The sequence below is a fragment of the Fringilla coelebs genome (genome assembly GCF_963513975.1).
Source record: "Fringilla coelebs genome assembly, chromosome: 3".
NCBI classification, from domain to species: domain Eukaryota; kingdom Metazoa; phylum Chordata; class Aves; order Passeriformes; family Fringillidae; genus Fringilla; species Fringilla coelebs.
Window position 1 is genome coordinate 42830288 of NC_140030.1, and position 18044 is coordinate 42848331.

Below are 18044 nucleotides of genomic sequence, written 5' to 3' on the forward strand. Positions count from 1 at the left end.
TATTTGATTATTCCTATCTGTTCTTCTCTGATGTCTCGAGCCAGGGGTTGCTCTTCCTCCTTTCACTGATGGCAGAGTTCCTTCCTCATGCTGTGGATTTTCCCATTGAACATCTTGAAGAGAAGGGGAATTATCTTCCTGACCTGGACTCTTGGAATGCATTCCATCTTCTCTATTTTTTGCACTTCTCACAACTTTATTGCACATGTTAAAGAACAGTTCTCTGTTAAAGAACAGTTCTTATTCAGAAATGTCTGTACAGATACAAGGCTAAAAAATATGAACTTAACAGTGACATAAAAATTTTAGAATTTGCCAGCCTAAAATGATTAGTAGTCAAATTATGAGAAGTCACAAATTAGAGCTTAGGTGACCTCCTTTTTTATCGGTTTGTGTTAAAATTCCAGCTATCTCTGCTGGTGTTCTCTGCTCTTTTTAATTCACATTATCCTTTTAGTATACATTCTATTTGATTGTTTATATTGGGTTTTTTGTTCTTTAGGAGAGCAACAGAACTATATATTTTTAAAAAAATGTCTTATGTGGTTACAATGAGAGGATAAATTATATTCAGAGTTAAAATTTCCAAAACTCAGTTAAATACCAAGTTATAAACATCAGTCCACAAACAAAGATTGTTTTCTTTGTATCATTAAGGGGGTACATGAATGGAATTCTTCTAAGAATTCATATTTCAAGCGTCTTATTAGCTTCAGAATTTTAAAAATCAGCTTTAAAATTAAAACAGTTGCTTACAGCTAAGGCAGTAGCTTATGATTTTAAGGGTTTTTTAAAACTTTTTTTATTTTTACTTCTAAAAATCTGCTTTTTGCTTGTTATATTGGTGTACTTTTATACTGGAGATTTGTCTGAGTATGTTTTTATTGGACAGTGGAAGACAGAAAAAATTCTTCACTGCTTTTCTAGTTTAGATAGTGTTAAAGACATCCGAAGATGATGTGATTGCCTCATAACTTACAAAGAAATGAGGTTTTACAGGAATAATCAATCAAAAGGAATGAGCTACATAAGGAAAAGGAAAAAAGGCTTATGAAATTAATAATTTTACTTATTTTAGTACCTTCTGGTTTAGTTTTGGACTCTGGAAGTGCAACTCTGTTAAAAAGATAAGGCACTGAGCATTATTATTGAAAATACAGTTGAAATACCACGAATTTTAAGTCAATGAGTATTTTATTAGCCTAGTGCAGGTACATCTGTCCATAACTTTATCTGTGTGCTATTCTCTCTCCAGTTCTAAGTGCTACCAAGATATAACAAACAGCAAGAGGAAGGGGGAAAAAGTTCCTTATGAAAATAAAGAATTAGATGTGACTATCCAGTTTTAGTATTTCTTTCTAGTAGAGTTTTAATTGATATAGCTACCAAGCTGGTCTTCAGCTGAAAAGAACAAACATCTATTCCCAGCATCAGCAGTGAATCCTAGATTAAATTATGGTCAGTAACAATGCAGATATTCAAATTACTTCAGCTGATAATTGGTGAATCCTGTGAGCAGTTGATTTCAGCATTTGAGTATCACTAGAGCTGTAGAATACAAACTTTACATTTAAGTAGAATATTTGGGAAGATGTTGTATTGCACTAAGGCATGTCTCAACTCAACATTATAATTGCCAATATTTTTGAACAATAAGACTTATCATATGAAAACACAAATCCCATTGTAATCAGGAATCTTTCCTGTAGCATAGGTTTTTAACCACACTCCAGAATTCTGGTAAAAGAGTATGAGCAAAGATTTCTTTACAAAATCTTTTATTTTTCAATTTGAATTGCAGTGTTTATGTGTTTTCTCAAAAGAAGATGAATAGAGAAGAACAATTTTTCAAAACTTATATTATGACTTCATAAACTCATTGGCAAATTAATTTTTAGTAATTACTTTTGGTTTTGGCTTGGTTTTTTGGGGGGGGTATTTGGTTCGTTTTAGTTTGTTTTAATTTATGTAGAAACAGGATGTCTTGGTATAAAAGATTAATATCTTCTTGAATTTGTCTTTCTAAATTAGAGAGATCTGTCTTTCCCTAGAAATTTGAGTAAGTTGGGAATATCCTGCTCTATGAAAGGCACTTTGGGTTCTGACCAAGTAGTACTTTGCTTTATGAGCTGTAATTTTCAGGGTGCTTATCACTTTTGTCTATGTACATTTCCTAGAACACAGAATAAAAGAGACAAATCCAGATAAAACCATATAAATGTGCTGGTTTTAAGGACAGTTTGTGATTATGTCTATGATTTTGGTTTTGAAGCTTGTCCCTGAGTGGAAAATGTGGAATAGTCAGGATTTACTTGGGATAAGTATTCAAATTATAAACAAATATCCTATTTGCTCAGTGTGCCTCTTAAAATTTGATTGCTAACAACAAAAATGTACTAACATAATATTAATTTTTTTTTAATGTTAAAATGTTAGTCTGCATGGAGCTGCATTGTGTTAAAATAAGAAAACTCTTAGGGAGTTAAAATGCAAATATCTAACATAAATGTAACTGTACAGCTGATTTATAGTCATGGACATAGTTCATTTTCTCCAAGTTCATTTTCTCTTCTTTGTGGTCAAAATATTTCACAGGGCAACTTATAGTGGCTGTGTATATGTATATGCTGAATGAGAGTCCAGCACTCATATTTGTCCTTGAAAAAAGATGAAACTGTTACCACTCAGTGAAGTCCTCTTCAACTTCTTTCCTAAATTGTATTGTAAGAGAACTTTTTCACATCTGTTAAGACCTGAGCTGTGTATGAAAACTCAAGTTTTTAATTTGAAAGCCTAAGAAGGAGTAGAAGCACTAAAGGTAGCAAAACTGTTGGCCTTTAAAATTCCCATCCAGAAATGCCCATTAAACTAGATCTACAGTTTAAAATATTCTGTAATCTCGTCATTTTCTGAATCCTGCACAGATAATTGCAAGTTATCATCCAGCATATGGGATTACTGTGGCAGTCCATATGTTTTGCAACAGTTGGTATTCAAATGAAATTTGCAAAGTCAAATAAGAAGGTGGCCAAGGCAACAAAGCCTGATTACTAGCAGCTACAACAAGCTGCTGGTTTCAACTCAAAATATTTTCCTTTCAGTTTGTTAGTTTAAACTGAATTGTATTAACCTGTTTTACAACTCCGAAAATGTAATGACAACATGGACTTGTATTTATCCAATAAGCTTAAGTCCCAATAAGCTCAACTTGAAACACTGCAGATGATTTGAAGGAGGCTATTTATTCTGTTTTGTTTATCTAAGCCATGGCCTTACAAGCTCTCTGTGATATAGATTTGTCAGTATGCCTTCATGGGATCAAAAATATTACTCTTCTGGAGAAGCACTGGCTCAATTCTAAACTCGAGATGATGCTTCATGCTACTGCATACTTCAAGTACAAAAGGTCTGTTTCATTTCCATCTCAAGTTGCTCTTTCACTTTGAGCTCTTTTTCTGACACTTTTCTTCTGTTTACTTTGTGTTTCTACAAAACTATCCTGGAATTCTTCTGACAGTTGTTTTTGCTCATTTAAAGCTATGTACCTTACTCTTTAAACTCAAATCACTGTTAATCTTTTGAAGGGGATATCTTGATCATCCCTACTTCCTGCACTTAGATTTGCATCATAAATGCTTCTCTGTATACATCTACACTATAAATCTAGTACGAAGGTTATTGGGGGTTTTTTCATCTCCCATTGTGGAAAGGGAGATTTTTTTCCAGGGAGGGCCTTGTTTTTTTCCATTGGAAATTGCTTCCCATTTTTTGTGCCTTACAGTGCACTCTAGAGTGCACCTCTGATTTGCTTAACGCAATTTTCTTCTTCGTGGAAGGAAAGTTGAAATTAATTCTCTCTGTGTATGTCCCTAAGACAGGAAACTACTGTGAACTTGATGTCAGCAGACAAAGTGAATCAGAGTCCTAGAATGGTAATAAATCACATTTATTGTGATTCACCTTGTTTTTATATATATTTTCACTGTAGCAGTCAGGGTGAATATGCAAACTGGATTCCTTTCAGCACAAGTTAACACAGGAGATAGTCTCCAGAAGCACTCGAACAGCTACTGGGTTCCTGAACAGGGGATCAGGCAATACTACAAAATAAATTTTTCTCGGTTAATATTCAACTGTTTCATTCAATTGTTTACTAAGACAATAGAATTCTACTCTCCCAGATCTTCACCTAAGCCATTGACACTCTAGGGCCCAAATAAACCTCCATTATCTTAGTCAGTAAATGGCATTTGCTGATTCAAAAGTTACTCTTGATTTCCTTTATAATTGGTAAACAGAGGATAACACAGGTGCCTGCCTCTACTGAAAGCAAAAGGTCTTTTAATTAAATATGTTCTCAAATAATCTACTTTGGTTAGATAGCTGAAGTAAGCTGGAATGAACCCAAGCTAGTTAAGGCTTATTTGGGAACAGTGTGGTAGACAAATAAGAAACACAATTTAAGGTAAGGATTTACCTTTAGCTGAAGAAACTGTCAAATAATTGGAGACAGTCTTAAGAGGAGGTTTTAAAGCAGTGCAAAGTTGTCAAAGTCCCTTTTCAGAGTCCCTTTTATTCTCTGCAATTACACTTACCTGTAATGATAACAGGTTTTCTGTACATGAGTTTCTAACTTTGTGTAAAGCCCTCTGTCATGTAAGTTGTCTCTGGCTCTAGAGGGAACAACAGAATAACCAACAAAAGACACAAAGGAAACAAGCAAAGAAACAAAAGGTTTCAAGTGGTTGAATGCATAATCAGGTGAAAATACAGGTAGACAATCCAGAATGCATCACTTAGAACTTCTAATCTAAAACCCAGGTGAGCATACATATATTCAAGATAAATATGTGCTCAGGAAGTCAAAATCTAAGAAGCTTATCCTATTGCCACATTTCTATGTATCAATAAACAAATCTCTTGCTATTTCAAATAAACTTTTCTTTCCTTGCTACCAAAAATGAACATTTTGACCAGCAGTTCTGTTAGAAATGGAAAGATGTCATAAATCCCTAAAAAAACCCCAGATCTACAGCTAGAAGAAAAAGAATTATAATAACTAGAAACTGGTGTGTATTTATTGCATAAGCATGGTGTGATATATTTGGGTTTAGCTACAAATCTAACATATTTTATTAGGAATCTTCCAGGAGTCTTCCAAGGGTTATCTGAGTCATGTTTTCTAGCATATAGGATTGGGATCCTGGTGATGTCTTTGGACAAAAGAACCAAAATAACATACATATAAATTATATCTGCTTATGTCAGAGTACTTGCTTCACAGGAGCAATTAACAAAGTTTATTGAAGAGACTGTGAGTTAAGCTCACAATATTAAACTCATCATTGGCTTCACTGGATGTTATAAATGGCATCTTCCTTCCAGTCTGTGGTCTCATGGTTTCAAACATATTCACTACTAGAATTTCACTGTAGTGGGATAAAACTTTGATGCCTTTTATCATATATAAGAAGTTCATCTACAATACAGCAGAAGTTGTCCTTTTATGGATTATCTATTGCTTACTCTATTTCCTAAGAAAATTTCTGCTTCTGCCACTGGTTCCCTGTCATTCCTCTTCCATGGTGACCAACTACATAAGACTGCTTTACCAGAAGATTTTTTCCCCCACTCTGCCCTTCCCAGTAAGTGGGTTGTGGGTATGCAAGAAATTTGAAGACACAAGCAGAACAAGAGATTATTCTGTACTCTTTGAATACAGTCACAATTAGCAATTTATCCAGGGAGAGAATGTCAGGGGGAAAGTTCATAGTAATGGCATTGGTTTTTCCAAGTAACTAATATGCATAATGGAGACTTGCTTCCCTGGAAATGGCTAAATATCTGCTTGCAGATGGAAAATGAACTCCTTATTTTGCTTTGCTCGCACATGTTGCTTTGGTTCTCTTATTAAGTTTTCTTGCTTTTTCCCTAACCATTTTCTTCCCGATCATGTTGGGTGTGGATCAGCAAGCAGATGTGAGCTTAGCTACTAGCCAGGGTCAATCCAGCATGGCACTAGAAATAACCTTAGGTACCAGAAAATTGATAAGCCATGGCAGCCTAGTTTAAAATTTCTGGTACCGCCGCAATTAATGAAAGAGATTAATAGACTGTTTACAACAGTTGAGTTAAACATGCAATGGTTGCATGCATGCTATTCATCATGTCAACCAGTCTACCTTAATGTCTAAAGTAATAAAGGATAAAGTCATTTTCTGCATTTGAATGCTAGTGAAAAACATTTTTTTCCTATATCAATTTTGCTTGGTATATATACACCAATCACATATGCTTCTTTCAAAAACTACTGAGCAAAATCATAAATACCAGTATCCTTTTTATTTCTTTGCGTAAATTAAGCATTCACAGAAAAGAGAAGACTCCAAAATTCCATATATAACTGTAATTTATCATCATCAATTAAAACCCATGTGCCATAAACAAATTAGTTTACATGCACACAAAGAGGTTACATATTGTAAGTTTATTATTGTGATTAACTCTCTATCAACCATAGTGGTCTGATTACATACAGCTAGGAATGCTCTCTCCTTACCAAGAGTAAATCCTTTCCCTTCAAACAGACTCTCTATATATTCCCTTATGCATTCTATATTTAACATTCATCAGCACAGTATTTTGTAAATCTTGGTTAAGCTCTTCATAATGAAATTAGCTTCATCTGAAAAATCCTAAAACTTTAGGGCCTAAGATAGTATAGAAAAAAAATTACACTTTAAATATGTATTACCACAACATAAATTGAACTTAAAAGTTTAATGGTAGAAGAACCTGAAGAGAAAATATTTTATTTTATTTTATTTGAGTAAGGTTATTTTGCACAGCTTTGCAATCTTTATGAGTGACCTGCAGTTTATGAGGCACTTTCTGAACTTACCTCATCTGAACCTGCTTTGCATGTATCAAAACCATAATGTCTCTCTGTTTGAAGACCACTCATTTGTCTTTAGAAGTTTTCCCATACTTAAACTTACTTTTGGACATAAGTTACTATTTCATAGTTCTTCCCCCCTACCTCTTCCTAGTACAGTTATTTCTCTTACTAGAACATTAAGACCTCCTCGGGACAGGTCTGTGACACCAAAGCTGTCTGGCATAGATGGATTCATGTTTTCACTACTTGGGAAGTTAGTGTTCCTGGTCTATTCTAATTTGCTAACTGTGCTTGGAAGTGCTAGGAAGTGTACCCTCTTCTCAACTGTACCAAAGTGACTTCTAGTGTTCAGGGGTATTCCTTTGTACTCTTCAATTTATGCATGTAGATATGATTTCATATAATGCAATTTTTCTTTTTTTTTTACTGTTACTCCTCTCTTTACCTTCTTCAGTTTTTCTTCTTTTCCCTTTCAATAGTCTCTTCTGCATCCGTCTCACTCTTATCTTTATTTGATATTGAATCCGTTCATTTGAATTTATTCCAATTGATCGAATTGGTCAGATTATCAACATTAATTCAAACCATTCAAATATTCATTCAAATTTATCAGGCTGCCTCCTTGCCCTTTACTATTTTTTTAATTTAGTACTTTTTTAATTAACTTTTTGCATAAATATCTGGTGTTTCATGTCTAACATCCTTCATCCCAATTATTTTTCCTTTTGTCCCTCCTTGGTACAATATCTAGATTTTTATAGTATTAACATGAATGAAATAAAAAAATTTGAAATTGCTTGATAGCTAAAGCAATAAAAGAATTCTAAATAATTAGCTAACGTAACACTTCAGTGGAATTTTAAAAGGGAGAGGAAGCATTACTTGATTATTTAGAACTAAAGATTCAAGTATGAATGTAGAAAAAAATTATTAAAATAAATATGATAGAAAAATCACAGAAACTATACTAGAACACTATATTGAGTCTTTTAGAGACAGCATGAAGCTTATGGACAAAAGTAATGCTGTATCTTTCACAGTCAAGAATTCAGACTGTAAGGACCATGCAAAAGCTACACAAAGTTTAAGGAGAGAAACTATGTAGTGAGCAAAGGATAATTTCCCATTATATAATGCAAGGACTAAGGTCAAAACCATGAGAAAAGAATTTTTGAAAAGAAATTTTAAAACTTGACTGATTTTTATTCTGCATTTAAAAGAGAAAAAAACAGAAATCTAAACATGCAACCCTTTTGTGAAGCTTAAAAATTGCTATGTTTCCAAAGTCTGCAGTCTTTTTTGAGATCTTCTATGGCAGAGGTTAATTTGTCCTGCCACATTACTGCTCTCAGGTGGCAGAGGAGATGAGAGAGGGGAAAAAAGTCAAGACTAGTAGGAAAGATTATACACTAACCAAACTGAAGGGAACCATAAGAAAGATTTTTTTTTTATATTGGGTAGGGTTCAGGAAGACATAGAGAGGTATATTTTGATCCAGCAAGCCGCAATATTTCCAGGATGTGCACTGAAATTTTAGCAGCTGAAGTGGCAGGAATCTGTGAATGCGTAGCAAGGTAAACAAGAGCTGAAAATGGAAACCTGAAATCCAAACAAACCATTTTGACACATTTGCCAGCTGGAGCACCAAGCTGACAATTAAAAATCAGTGACTTAACATAGTCAGACACAATAGAAACACAAATATTGGCAGAAAACAATGTGAGAAAGAATATGCCACACATCAAGGTGCATTAAAAACTGCTAATGAGAAAATAGAATTCAGGAATCAACTGGGAAAAAAATCCAAACAAGAAATGCAATAAATTAGCAGGAAGTGTTTCATAAGACTTGGAGCCAAGAAGTCCTTCTAGGCACTCAGGAATCCAATTAATTTGAAGGTTTCTAATACCTCTAGCTTATATTAACCTTACTTCCTCAAAATAGCATTTGTTACATATCAAAGATGTACATAGTGTATAGTTTTCTTCAAAGATTACCATTTTCTTTCCCTCTTACTAGTCAATTATCTGCAGGATTCACTCTACAAGCACACCTGCCTTAAATTGTGAACTGAATGAACATAAATACTCCAGGCTATAACTCAGCATCACTATTCAATTATTTACTGTTACAAGAACCATGTCAGCTTTAAGCTCTCTTTTGGCCTATGACTATCCTACTTCAGCTTGAAAGAGAAGATAAATTACCAAATTTTGTAGTCTAATTTCTCTAATGCAGTCTAGTACTCTATGACAGTCTGGAACAAATGCACCAAATGCTTCAGATAGCCTACTTGACATTCCATCCAAAAAGCTGATTACCCTAGAAAGAAACACACAGCAGTCCTAAAGGAGTTTAAAGAGAAAACATTTTTAATAGAGTGTCTTTTACTATTCATGAAAACATCATCAAATGGTCAGGTGGAAAAAAAAAAAACCCACTTAAATTTAGTAATTTTTAATATGTGATCTCTCCAACACAAAAATCTTTAGGGCAACAATAGATTAGCACAAAGCAACAGGTGGATGCCTGACAAAGGACACAGATCCAAGGCTTAGAAATTGAACTTGGCATTTTGAAAAAGCAAAATCTTAGGCTCAGGAGACAGTCATACCTATCCCTGACCACCACTGAATGTATTGAATTGGTACATTACCACCTACTGATTGCTTGGTTCAAGGTTACCAGAGGGAATAGTTAGAAATGGTCAGAATACTTTTGAGTTTCCAATGGAAAAAAAGGATCAACTCTTATTTTAGCAGAAGTCTGTTCTGGATGAGACTCTAACTGACCAGCTGAATGCTGAAAATATTAAATTACTTCAAATAGCTACCCTTTCCTATTGTTAGTATTTGGTTTTGTTTTTTTTTTTTAATGTGAGAATGCAAGAGCTTCAATGTTCCTTTTACAATCACTATCTGCACTCCAGCATGCTAAACGTTGTATTCAGATGGATATACAAGAAGTCCTAATAGCTTAAACTATGGTCCTTAGACACCACACAATTAACACAGGACAAATATATACGTAAAATTTCATAAAATTTCATCCAAAAGATGAATTTCACATACAGTATTGCCTTCTTTGAATACAAACCAGAAGTTCAACAATTTGAGCTCAGGAAAGAAAAAGACAAGCCAATGCAGTGAGTGTACCACCAAACTGTTCAGCCTTGCTGCAGGGGTTCAGGCGACTGCATTCACACAAGGACAGCACAAAGGGATGGCAGCTTTGTCACCTTGAATCCAGGTGCTCTGAAGGGTAGCAGTTGTTAGAAAAAGCTGTAAGAAACTTCATTATGGCCTCTTTGGTGTGTGTCAGGAGCTGCAGAGAGCCTCAGGTGCTTTTCTTTGGACCTTGCCTGACCAAGCACAGGTACACCGGTGCCTGGCCTTGTGTTTTGATGATCCTGTCCTTGCCTTGTTGACTTGACATCCTGGCTTGACCTTCAGACTTCCTTATCACCACAGCCTTGTCTGGAAAACACCATTTCTGGCTGACCCTTGTTGCCATCACCAGACCTCTGCTTCCCTTGTTTAGTCATTATGGGGCTGTGCCTTTGTTGGTGAGGTTTCTATTCTGTCAACCCTGCCATCACCCTGTGGGCTTTATTTCCTTTGCAGAAAAATACGTATCACTGAAAGTGATTTGCCTTGTCTTTTATAAGAGACAGAAAGCCAGGCTGAGCTGATTTTCACTGATGATGAGCACATGAATATTTCCCGTAATCCACATACTGTTTTCTTAGAAAGACAAAAAATACAAACCACTAAGTTACAAATTGAATCCGTACACTTACGTTGTACCTGCTGTTTCCCTCCAGTCTGAATCTTTTTGGTCTTGAGACTAAATAGTAATACAGAATAAATCTCTCCAGTCTAAAACACATTTTTGTGTGTTTCCACTCACAGTTTAAAATACTTAATTTATAGGCAGAGTTGAATGTGCAAACAGGAAACAGTCTTAACTAAGTTCTGAGAATCTAAGCTACATCTGACTTCAAAACCAATCCTTAACAGCCATTTTCTGCATCCAAAGCTCTCAGGACTATCACTAGGGTGAGGTTTCTTTTCTAAATTATTCCATATTTTAAATGGGCTAATGAGAAAACTATCTCTAAAATACCAGTATCATATAGATAATTCTGAGCTTGGTTTTATTCAAGGTTGAGTAACTGAGAAGACAGTCCTGGTTACACTCCACAGATTGCTGCAGTAAAAAAACTGTAGCAGTAGCTGGACAATCCTGAATCTAATTCATGCAAGCATTTGGCTTGTAAAAACTTTAATACTTGAACTTGAAGACCTTGTTTTCTTTCTAGTGCTTCTACATTGTGGAGACAACTGCTTTCAATGAATATGATCCTTAGTTGTCCAAGCATCCATCATGGTTAACATCACTCCCTACACACTTATTACAACTGTAATTAGCCTCAGGATTGCATCCTCTTTTATATATTATGTGCCCATTCTTGCCTATAATTCTCTTCTATATTAAATTACTATTACACTAAGAGGTAATATAGGTTAATAAAAATTAATAAGGATTGGATTCATTGAGAGAGCCTACCCTACCTCTGCACCTACTCCAGAAACCTACAGGAAAAAATTAAAGAACTTTTTCCTATTGCATTTATCATTATACCCACATTATTTTTTCTTTTTAACAGAAAGGGACTTAAACACTGATGTAAAAGGTGTCAGAATCCATTTCAAATGTTACAGCCAGCTAAATATTAAGCTATTAAGGAACATCCAAAGGAGGGCAATGACGATGGTGAACAGTCTGGAAGAGAAGCTGTATTAGGAGTGGCTTAGGCCACTTGGTCTGCTCAGCCTGAAGACTGAGGGGAGACCTCATTGCAGTCACAACTTCCTTGTGAGAGGAAAAAGAGGGGCAAGCACTGATCTCTTCACTCTGGTGAGCACTGACAGGAAGTGAGGAAACAGCTTGAGGCTGATTCAGGGCAGGTTTGGGTTGAATATCAGGAGGGGTGGTTGACCACTGGAACAGGCTCCCCAGGAGTTAGTGGTCCCAGCACCAAGGCTGACAGAGCTCAGGAAGCATTTGGACAATGCTCTCAGGCACATGGGGTTACCCTTGAGGTGTCCTCCACAGGGCCAGAAGCTTGACTCAGTGATTGTGACAGGTTCCTTCCAATTCAGTATACTCTGTGATTTAATGATCTGTGACCAGAAACCAGTCCAAATCCCATTTTTAAGTCTTTTTGAGGCTTTTCTTATTTAATATTTTTCAGTGATAAGAAGATAAACAGTGTAATTAGACATTGTGTTGAAGAAATGTTTAATCAGGTAAAAATTTTCTACCATTCACTTTCAGTGAATATTGCCTTCTTTTTGTTATTCCTTCATGATTAAATTAAAAAATAGTAAAGCACTTAAAACACCATTCTTTTCTCCTAATTACTGAGTATGCAGTATGCTATAATATGTGATTAGATTGTTTTCACTATTCTCCAAAATTGTCCTGTTTTTCTAAGACCATAAAATATTTGTTCACTATTTTTATATATGTATTTAAACTAGAATCTCTTGCAGCTAAAATGGGGAATTATGAATTTTTAAAATTCTATTTTTTCCAAACTTTGGGCCAGATCTTCTTCAACCAGAGTCTAAATACCCAGCTGATGCTTCTTGTGTGTGTCAAACATGAAACTGACAGGAACAATAAGTGTGAATATTAACTTCATTGATATCACAGAAAAGCAATTACAGACCTTGTCAGTTTTTTGGCTGTAGACTTCTGGGTTTTCTGCCAAATATGTAATCTGAGAAAATAGAATAATTGGCCAAAAATTTACACATGCCAATTGTATTACTATGTGAAAATTACATTCTTTGTTTACTTATGTATTGTCTAGTAAAGTTAAGTTAAAAACCTAGTTACTACAAGATCTGTAGTAGCTCCGATAAGGCAAATAAATAAATTCTGTACTCTGTATAATCTGGGGAAATTGATTTAGGCATATGATGCTGAAAAAATTGTTGAAAGTTCAAACAAAAATCTCCCCAACCCCATTTGCCTTTTTTTCCTCCTTGAGAATGTATTGCATTGCCAGTTCTTACATTCTAAACTTAAAAAAAAAAAATAATAGTGATAACACAAGGATTTGTGTTTGAGATATTTTTCATCTTAGCAAGTACACTGCATTGCATAGATGAGCATTCTAGGTAAAGGAAAAACATACAGGATCTACTTCTTCAGTTTTGAGCCAAGGAGTGGGAGAAGATGTTGACTGCATATAAATTGTATATTTCAATATATTACATATATTACATATAAATATACAATCAGATAAACCATTAGTAAGATATACATCACTGAAATAATTTAGGTAGCTTTATTGATTCATATTTTTCTAAAATGTGACAGATTATGTCTAATAAAAAGGTTCTTTTTTACTTGAGTATGTAACACAAAACCTGCTAATATGTGCATGTTAGTTTGTTTTCCTCTAAACACTGGTGCAAAATCACTCCAGCCAGGTTGCCTCCACAGTTTGTTGCTGCTAACAAGTACCTTTTGACTTACAAATAAAAAAGGCTTCAGTTTCAGCAGAGAAAGTAAGCAAAGAAAACTACACTAAAGCAAAGAAAGATGATCATGGGATTTTAAAAAATATTGGTACATATGGGCCAGTTTCTGATTTTCTGACGTTCAGATAGAAAGTTAGTAAGATAAAAAAAGATTAGATAGAAAAAACAAATCTTTGATGAAGCAATTTAATTAAATGAAGAATCATGTTTCTAATTGTTTACTTATTACAAGTTACCTACTTAATTCTTATTTTTAATGTCACATTAAGTGAATTTCAATATAGATCTTGGTGCTCAAGACTAAATAACAGTAGAAAGCCATTTAAATAAATTTCCTATGTAGAGCAGTTACTTTTTCATCACCAAATGGCAGTATCTAAATTAACATAATTGAATAGTAACCACTTAAACAGACTGGCATCTGTTATCTGATGTGCTGGTGACAAATGTCTTTCCATATGATTAAATTCTTTCCACTATTCATTCTCAGCTGAAAAACAGCAGGAGTACAGTCCTAAGAGAACTTTTGATCTCTGCTGGCTCACCACCAGCTGGAAAAAGACCTGTTCAGAGGACAAAAAGCAGTCTTTCCAAGTTGATAAGAAGTCAATAATATTTTGAATTTAGAACATGTAATTAAAACCCTATCATCAAACTTTTCGATATTATTAAATGGTTTAAAAGTTCAGTGCCTCATTCCAAGGTATTACATACCTTCTAGATAATGTATATATTCTACACATGAGATGACATGATAGTGATACCTTTTTAAAATTATTATTCACAGCTATAGATTAGCAACCCCTCTCAAAATTGTTTCATGTGTATTGGAATCAAGTTTTCACACTGGAATAGGCCGCAATTTTTTTTCTTCTTTTTCCCCTTCCTTTTACTAAGATAGTCAAAATTTCTTTTTTTAGCTGTTGAAATTTTTTATTCTATTCAAGTAAATGAAATTTTCAATCATTGAGCTTCCATCTGGAATAATTTTCTAAGCAATAATAACACTGGAAAGCATTCCTTAATTTTTGTTTTATCTTTCTGCAAGCCATTTGCGCTATTTAGCTCCATGACAGCATAAGTTACAGACAGAAGTATTTCCATTATCCTCAATATCTTTAATTACAGCTCTGGATGGATTCTGCCTTCTTACTTCCAACTACGAGAATTATAAACACAGACTCACACAAACACACATACACACACACGTGCAAATGGTAATAATCTATTGGTATGAAACATATCTAAGTTCTAGATATTAATGTATAATGTGACTTTCCCAGAATCGCTTGGCCCTGAAATGGTTTATTATCTTTAAAAATCACTTTAATTTGCGTGGTATTTAACTTCTGAAATGCCATTTTAAGATGACCCTGTGCCTCCTCGAGGAAGCATCTCCCAGATATAAACAGTCAGGCAACACAGCTCTGATCTTGTTTTAGGCCAAGTAGTATATCAGACTTCCAACCAGTTCCTTTTTAAAAATCCTAAAAATGTAAATAACATTGTATAGTTGCTTAAGCACTCAGAAAAGAAGTTCCACGTGTAGTGTGAATTCTGGTGTACAACTTCTGTGTCTCTATTTCATTTGTGACCATGGTTTTCCTGGATGAGCAGTGGCTCCAGAAACAATGAGGAAAAGGGCTGCTCCCATCAAAAGGGAAAATGTCCTGCTGTCTTTACTTCACTTGGCTGCCAGTCCTCACATGCTGGTCTGAGGTGTGCACTTTTGCTTCTACATCAGTACTAGCACAGTCATTTTGAGGAGGATTTATTTGGAAAAATGTTGGCCAAGGGCCTTGCTCTCTATCTTTTTCTATGAGCATTTGTTCATTGCACACAAAGAGGGTATCAGGTGTTCCATTAGGGCATTGTAAAAGTGGCCTAGGTTATAACATTTTGCTAAGTTCCTGTGGAGAATCTGTTTACAGATACTGAATTTCCTTTGAAGCACTGACACACAGAGTTGTGCCCTTTATATACACTTGCTGTGATCATTCTGGTCAGTATATTTTCTGCTAAAAGACTGTTAGACATTTTTCAGGTCTGTTGATATTCCTTTTTTCCCCTATTAATCATTAAATATGTATAAGTCCTCATCTCTATTTCAATTACAAGATCAGAATCAGAAAACATTATTTACACATTTCCACTTTAAATAAATATTTATCTTCCTGAACTGTGACAGTGTCTTCAAAAGGAGGTGTTTTTTCCTGAACATATTGATAAAAATCATACATTACAGTGGTCTATTGATTGAGGTGCTCTATTGTGAAATAAAGATTGTTAGTTATGTATTAGGGAGCATTAACTTTCCAGTACTTTGAAAACGGGGTAACATAACATCTCAAACAGACTGAAATATTTAGTAATATTTGGTAAATGCCTGCTGCAGAAGTGCAAGCATGTCTTGCATCTACTACTCATTTTATGTCTCTATCAGTTATATTACAAAGTGCTCTGTAGTGCTTACATTACAGTTACTATAAGAAATAAAACAATTTTCTGATTGATTCAGTGTATCAGGGATTATCAGGGAATTCAAAATGTTCTAATGGTGCTGCTGCCAGGCTGAAATCTTGCCTGACTGTTATGGGGTCTATTCATTTCACATACTTAACAAGTCAAATTGTTGTTTTATTCTTGGATAGTCACATTTACTAACAATTAGGAGTGACTATTAAAAAAATAGGAGGGAAAAATTTATATTTTGTGATAAAAGCAATGAAAGATTTTTGGTACAGGAACCTCTCATCAAACTATTTTCTTGTCAGCTTTCCAGGTGTAGACAGAGCAGTAAGAGCAATAGAGAGCTTTAAGCTGAAGTATTTTTTTCAACTACACAAAGTAGATAAGTATACATGCCACGGGAGAGGACAATAAGAGTTTTATTTTTCTGTCCTGATTATTTGCATGTGCTTGTGATGTTATTAATGGGACTGCCCAAAACTGGTCATTCTACAAGATGGAATGGTATCTCAGTTGCTCATCAGTATTGCATTATTCATCACAGCTTCTGAAAGGGAAAAAAGACAGGACACAAATGTTTCAGGAAGTTAATAAATTACTTTCAGGAAAATTGCTTGTTCAGCATGTTTAAGAAAGGGTCCACTGTCGCTAATGTTATCTAATATACTTTAAATTTGTAGGTAGATCAAATAGTGAACATGAATAAACTGAAGAAGTTATAGAATATGTGATAAAAAAATAAGGAACATGAATGTTAAATCAGAAAAATATTTCAGGTATCCCAAAAGTTTTGTTGATTCAAAATCAGTCTAGATAGAAACCAGTGAACACTAGATATCATGTTTCTTTACTGGTTTGGGCTGGGAAATAGTTTGGAGGTTTGGATGGTGTTATTTTTGGATTTGGGACCAAAGTAGTGTTGGAAACACACCAATGTTTCAGTTATGTCTGAACAGCGCTTGCATGGAATCAAGGTCTCTCACGATTTCTCCAATTGCTCTGCCTGTGACTAGGCTGGGATTCAGAAGGAGTTTGGAGGGCACACAGCCAAGATAGCTGACCCCAACTAACCAGAAGGATATCCCACAACATATCATAGAATCATAGAATGATTTGAGACCTTAAAAACCCTCTGGTTCCATTGGCAGTGACACCTTCCACTTGACCAGGTTTCTGAGTCCCATCCAACACAGCCTTGAACACTTACAGGGATGGGACATCCAGAACTTCTCTGGGCAACCTCTCATGGTGTCTCACCACCATCTGGGTAAAAAAAAGTCTTTCTTACACCCAATCTAAATAAGAGAATCACAAAATATGCTGAGTTAGGAGGGATCCACAAGGATTGTGGAGTATTTTTGCCCTGAAATTCTGTACCAGGTCTCATTATAACACACCATAATTTGGAAGGTTGGCAGAAGAAATTTTGACGACAAAGGCTTCTTTTTAGAATTTCCACAACTCTTCCATTATGTATCTCCTGTAACACAACTTACCTCAAAAAACACAGCTATATTCTCAAACTGGATGATTTACAAAAAGACAAAGGCATCTAGGAAGCAGACTAGAACTCCATTCATGCATCCAGTGCACCTAATTCTGTGCAAAAACTCAGATTACAGAGTGATGGGAGAGGAGGGGGCAGAGACAACACACTAAACAAAACCCCCTAAAATAAAATAAAATAAAATAAAATAAAATAAAATAAAATAAAATAAAATAAAATACATAAAAAAAAAACCCCAATCCCAAACCAGAAAGAACAGGATGTGTTGATGCCCTAAGGCTGTGATGGTGGGAGACAGTTAAGTTACAGAGCAATAAGACATTCTCTTCAGGCTCTTCTCATATATTGTGACTAGTTCTGATGTGTTTTATGTAGGTCACTGACAGAAGACAATGCCCTAATTACTGTATAATTTATAAAGCTTTCTAACAAAGCTCTCACATAAAGACATACATGTACATCAAAACACTAAATAAATTCTGAGGTTTGTGGACAGTGGCTGGCATGATATCAGACTGTTTTTATGAGGAATCTAACAGGCCTGTAATACTTCCCCTTCCATTAACACTAATAAGGCTATTGAGTATACTTTTCCAGATGGCTCCAGCTGCTT